We start from the raw sequence: 6,691 nt of genomic DNA on the forward strand, positions 1-6,691 counted from the left end.
AGTCCTTAATATCCTTTTTCTTATCAGTTGGCCTCGTAAAGGAAGAAACTTCAACACTGAGATGTCTCTCAATCAGATCGGTGTTAGAGGTTGATGGTTGTTGTGTTTCACCTGAAGTAGTTGTGCCTTTACTTCTTTCGCCCATTGTTTCAGTATCAGTGATTTCCACTAATTCAATGTTTTCTTCTTGTTCATTCACAAGATTCAGCTTGGGCCTTTTTCTAAGTTCAAAATACTCATCTGTGGTCTCCATGGTAGAACTAGAACCCTCCTCCTTGTTTCTCTTTGGATTTCTCTCTTCATTTGTTGGGGTCTGTAAAATAGGAGGATTATTCATTAGTTCCCCTAGTTCTAGAACCTATAGGAAAGAACTTTGATAAATTTGCTTTTCAACATCAAATAGTGTATTTTATACATCCACTGTTGTGCTATCCATGTCAATCAATGTGTTTTCCAATCATTTTGATAGGTTGGAAAACTGCTAAATATCATGTCTTGGATGGTGGATGAAAGGTCCCAATTTGACCTTCAGTCTTAACTTATTTATGACCCCATGAGGGTCATACTGCCACATAAAGTTGTTCCTGAATTTCATGTCTTCCAATATATTGTCAGCCTCAGGTCCATCTTTTCTGTTATTACATATGAAGGGGCCCAATTGGTTTTTCATTCTAAATTGGGTCTTCTTCCTAGTTGCTAGGAAGTTTACTTCATCTGAATTCATGATCTGCCTAAAATATTCCAGTGCAAATATCCAAATAGGAAGGTATTTGGGCAGTTTATAAGGGGCAAGTTGGCATCTATAAACTCTAATTTCTGTGTGGTTCTAGTACAGATACCAGTCTCCCACCTTGTTGTTCTTGGCCAACTGTAACACCCTTTTGATTTTTTGGTTGATTCTGGGTTGAGGAGTACTGGTTAGCATGTTCATGGCTGGATGGACAAATGAATCGATGAAGTCCTTATAGGTGAATGCAGTGGAGTATTTATGGATCAAAGGTGTCCAATAAATAACTGACCTTTGGTTTCCCTTGGTATCCAACTTCTAGATGCTGACAGGGAATTTATCTGATTGATAATACAAAAACATATGAAATAATACTGAAGAGTACTTGAAAACTCTCTCAGTTGGGAGTCTTGTGAACTGTTCATGCATCATGTCTGCAATGAACTGAGCATAGTTGTACATGACAACAGGAGGCTTGTCTGGGTTGAAGATGGAGAGAAAGGCTAGGATAACCTCATCCACGTGCTCATCTGAGGTATATCATAGGATGCAAGAGAGCATGGTAATTATCTGTCTGCCTCTCTTTGAAAAATGGTGGCAATATAAGGTGGACTATCTGCGGGAGTATAGTGGTATTCTTTGATGAAGATCTAGAAAATTTGTGCTATTTTAGCTAGGTCTAATTTTACATATAGGTCTAGCAAGTCACCAATAGACAGTGGGGTTTCATTTGGGCTGGGTTGGACCTGCAGCATTTGGTTCATGGATTCTGCAGTGATGGTGAATAACAACTGTTGGTTAGGGGCAACAATAGCTCTTTGGCTAGGGATATAGTAGGCATGATAGAAATGTATGATATCAGGGAATGGGTGCACTTCTGGGAATAAATACTTGGGTAAATTAGATTCCCAAAGGTGGATGTCATCTTTTTTGTTTAGGAATTTATCCTTACTCCAGTAGTGGAGCTTCAGAAGGTAAGTTGGTGAAGCAATATATTGTATTTGAAAATCCATGTCTGCTAATGCTAAATGGTCGATGTCCAGGTGAGGGTTTGACAGGGATCTCACATCCAGAGAGGTCTGGGAAGCCATATTTAGGAGTAGAGGTATGAATTAGGCTTGTGGTTGCTACAGAAGTAAGGTTTGGAAGCTCTAGTTCAGTGAGAGGGTAATTACAGTTTGTAAAAGAAGGGCTTTGGGTATTTAAGTGAATTAATCTTAAATTTAGACAAATATTAATTAATTTCAATTAATTAATCTTTTAATTCGACTGTATGCTTTCAAATTAAAGAGTCGTTCTAGTTTTCCCAAGAATACCTAGAATTTGGTGGTATGGGTTGCAAACTGGTTTCAATGGTGAATGCAAAGGGTATGATGGCTTCATTTCTAAACAAGATGCTCAAATTGGGTGTCCAGAGCTTCTTCGAGTGGAAAACAATGGTCAATTTTGGTTACAGACGTTCAGGGTGCCGCCAAATGGCTTGTGTAGCATTCACAGTGAAAATGAGCGAAAAGGGTGAAATGGGGCTTCTCTAGCCTTTTAATCAGCAACAGTTACATTTTAGCGCATAATTTACAAAGGAACAATGGATAGTTTTTGGTCTTGGCGGGGAGGCAGTTTCTTGGGCCATCACACTGCTTTTGGAAGGTAGGTAGTATTTTGTTGCGATCATGCGATCTAGCGTGGGGCTGCCACATAGTAGAAAAGTGCTTAGGTAAAACTGCGAATCTCGCATGCTCTCAGGCTGCTAACAGTCGGATGGTGAATGTGCACGATATGGATGCGCATCGTCATATCTGGGGGTGGGATATTAGACGGTTGTCACGTAGCTGAGCTACATGGAGGGAATCGAGGACCGGAATTTGCGGGGCCCAGGGTTTAATTACAAACAATGGTAATTAATTAATATAATAAATATGGGGTTTAATATAAGTCGTGGGTTTATTAAAGTGGGACAAGGGGTTATTGTGGTGGGGTGTTTTAACTGCACCAAGGGTTGGTGGGTTAAAAGGGGTTTATCGGGGAAATATGAAATGGGGAGTTAGTTAACTTATGCGGGGGGATAAAAACTTAGGATAAGGGGGTTTTTATGGGTTTTGAAGGGAAATAGGGAAATTAATAAGGGGGGATGGTAATATTTGCAATGGGGAATGGGTAGGGGGATGGTTTTTGTAGGGTAATTCCTAGGGGAATGTGTGAAACCAAGGGGTAAGGGTCAAGATGAGGGGAAAAGGGGATTTTATAAGAAATAATGGGAGAATGGGGAAATTAGTAAGTAAGTATGTGGGGGTGAAATGAAATGAGGGGAAAATTAACTAAACAATATTGTGAATATATTTTCACTCTCATAAATGCTCCTGCACATGAAACATAGGATTAAGGATGATAAATGTGCTTTTGATTTAACAACCTTGTACATTTTCAACCTTTCTTCTACCTACCCTTTATTTATCCTAACATTTTTTTCTTCACTTTATTGGGTGCATTTGAGCTTGCAGACCCTTTATTTCCTTTTCTTTTGACAAGCAAACTATCTAATTCTAACCTTTTAACTTCCAATGGCTCAGATTAAGCTGATGAGCACATTTTTATTCTCTACCTAACTATTGATCTCCCAAGATTAAACAGTTTGGCTAGATCTGTATTCTCTATCTATCAACATAAAATTTAAAACATGAATACATCAAGATTAACTTGTTTGACCATCATGGATTGTGGCATTTCTAAGAAGTTGCACACAACCTTATTTTGCATGGTAAAGTAAAAAGTAGTGGCATTTGAATTTACACACTTTCATGATCTGTTTTATTTCCTTTTTGGGGTTCATATTCTTCACTTTTTTTATCATTTTCTCTTTCTTTTTGTCCTTTGATTATTCTTTTACAACATACCCTCTTTACATTTTTTTAATTTTTTTTTAATATGGAAAACATTTTGCAGAAATTAAAAGTATGTGCAATATTACAAGACTAACCATAGCCAATTCAAAATTATGAATCCTATTATTATAGGACCCTAACAACCTAATATTTTTTGTTTTTCATTCAACCAAATCATTCAATGAATAGTAAAACCAACTTTCATTTTGATGTTTGGATATTTTGAGTTTTTCATTCAATGACCAAATTCAAATTTAACACTATTGCCAAATCTCTAAATTGTCCCTAAAATTTTTTCTGGGAATTTTTTTAAGAAAATCCAAAGAAAATAATTAACAATTGATAGGTGTCTAATGACTCTAATGTCTGACATTCACATATATTTCTTGCCTTATTATCATCCATAGTAGCATGTGCCCAAGAACTCAATAAATGTTAGCTATCCATGAACAACTCATTGGTAGCAACATAGATGGTTATCCAGAAATCATAATAAAAATAAAGAAAGAAGTCAGAAAGGAATAATGAAATCAGAGAGAAAATAAAGAAGGAAATAAAAAATCAGAAAGAAAATAATGAAAGAAATGAGAAACTCATTACTTGTTACCTTAGGCATTACAGTAAATTTTTATCATTCTTTCTGATTTCTTTATTTCTTTATGATTTCTTTCATTATTTTCATTCTGATTTCTTTCATTATTACTATGAATGAGTTATTCATGGATAACTAACATTTGTTGGGTTCTTAGGCACATGCTACTAAACAATAAACAATGGAAATCTATGTGAATGTCAGGCATTAGAGTCATTTCCTAGAGGTTAACTGAAATGTTCATGCATCTCACGCACTCATTCAAGGCGTCGAATCAAATTAATCCTACCATTTATTACCTTTAATCATTGAATATATGTGCCTAGCTAAAATAAATTGCAAGAAACCCGTAAAATAAATGAATAAATGTAGTAAGAGTGTAGAGGAATGCATAGTAAAAGTATCTTAACCTCGTTTTCATGTTGGTGTCCAGATATTTGGATAACTTGAACAACTTTTAACTGTGTCTTGAAATTTATGCCTCCTGAAAACTGTAAAGACAATGAATAAAGATTGAAAATATTGGATGAGTCGAGATGAATATGATTATGAACACAAATACGAGATGAAACAAAAAATTTGAAAATCCACTATGGAACTTCCGTTTAAATATGGGATGGATGATGCTCTAATTCACATCCTACAACAAATTGTATGTAGCATTGACAAATATTTCTGGTAAGAACATATTAAATTATATATATATATCTATATATATATATATATATATATATATATATATATATATACATATTTCTATTTCGATGACTAAATGGCTAGGGAAATTTGAGTCTTTGTATCGATATCTTTTTAATCAAATAAAGAGTATACACTATAGTTTTTATTTTGTTCGTATGTAATCAATTGTCCAAAAAAACGAGACATATTATTTTAATTGTTTTTTCTTAATTTTATAATGTATTAATGAGTCTTAAAACTTAAGTCATTTAATTATTCATATATAAATATGTATTGAATAGTAGTTTAATGAATTTTAAATAATTTGTAGACATGTAAACATTTCATTTATAAGAGGATTTGGGTTTTTATTGAATATAGTTGATTGAGTTGAGAAATAATTAATGTTTCTCTTTTTCTTTATATTATTTTTCAAAAAAATTTCTTCATAAGATCTTATTTTCCTTTCAAGAGTTTAACTTCGTAATATCTCATGTTTAATGTGAATTTGTTGTCATTTAATGATGATGTGAGTGTGTAATTTGAAAAATGCTATTAGAGCACTTCTACAATAAACTTCGATGATTGGATGAGCTATATTACTCGTGTGTAAATTAATTATATTGGTTCTTTTCATATCCACTCATTCCAGAGACTTTTGGAGTTGATCTAATTGCACAATTTCATCTAAATCAATCAAATTATCCAAAAATTCGTTATGACTATAGTTGTTTGAAGTTTTCAATTTAAAAAAATATAAATTTTAATTTCCTATCCAAACTATGAACTTTCTATTATTAATTTCTGGTCCATAAACATATTTTACTTAAATTTAAGATTTATGAAAATATTTTTAATTAAATTAAAATTTAAAATGCATGTCCATGGAGTGGAAGATAATAGATGGTGACGCGGAGCTGAATACCTTTGTGCTACAAAATGAGAATCACCTCTCCAAGATGATACTAATCTATTATACAAAAACATAAATGTAAAAGAAACAACTATGGAAAGGTTTTCAAGTTTGATCTCTTTGGATCACCGACCATTGCTTCATGTGAGCCATAGTTGAATGCCCATGTACTCTATGAATTGTCTCTCCAAAATGATATTGACCCGGTTATACAAATAGAATTCCATTTTTATCCATTCTAACAAATCAACTTTATACTTTATTTGTGCATTCCTGAGCCTCTTCACATTTTGAAAATGAAGAAAATGCATGTTACTGTCTTTTTTTTTTAAAGCTCTAGTCTATATCAACAATAAATTTAGAACAGGTTGATGTAACTTAAAAAACAAAAAAACAGGTGTCCTATTTAAAAAAAAAAATAGATTTGACGGATAACATATTTTTAGAAAAAATAAATGGTGAAAGTAAAAGGTCGGGTAATGATATTTCTTATATAAATATTGTTGCAAAACCATGATTAAGCGTTTGAAATATTCATCTGATATATCTTTAAACAACATAAAACATCATCAACCATTAGTGTTCATCTACGAAATCTTTAAACAACATTAGCCCTTAAAATGTTTCATGAAGTTTTTTTTTTAAATATTTATAGGAAAATAATTAACCATTCATAACATTGACGTTAATAAAAATATTTATACATCACCAATTCATTTAAGGCATGAAATGAAAATTATTCTACAATATAATACCTTTAATCACTAAAACTATATGCTACTTGCAAAAAACTGCAAGAAACCTGTAAATCATTTGCTTTGAAGTGAAAATAAAAGAATAAATACAATAAGAAAATATATCCCTGAATAGTAAAAGTAATTTTTATGCTAATGTCGAGATAT

The sequence above is a fragment of the Pinus tabuliformis genome, chromosome 1_1 (genome assembly GCF_031772625.1).
Source record: "Pinus tabuliformis cultivar Carrire ecotype Pingquan chromosome 1_1, CPIR1, whole genome shotgun sequence".
In the NCBI taxonomy this organism is placed as follows: Eukaryota; Viridiplantae; Streptophyta; class Pinopsida; order Pinales; family Pinaceae; genus Pinus; species Pinus tabuliformis.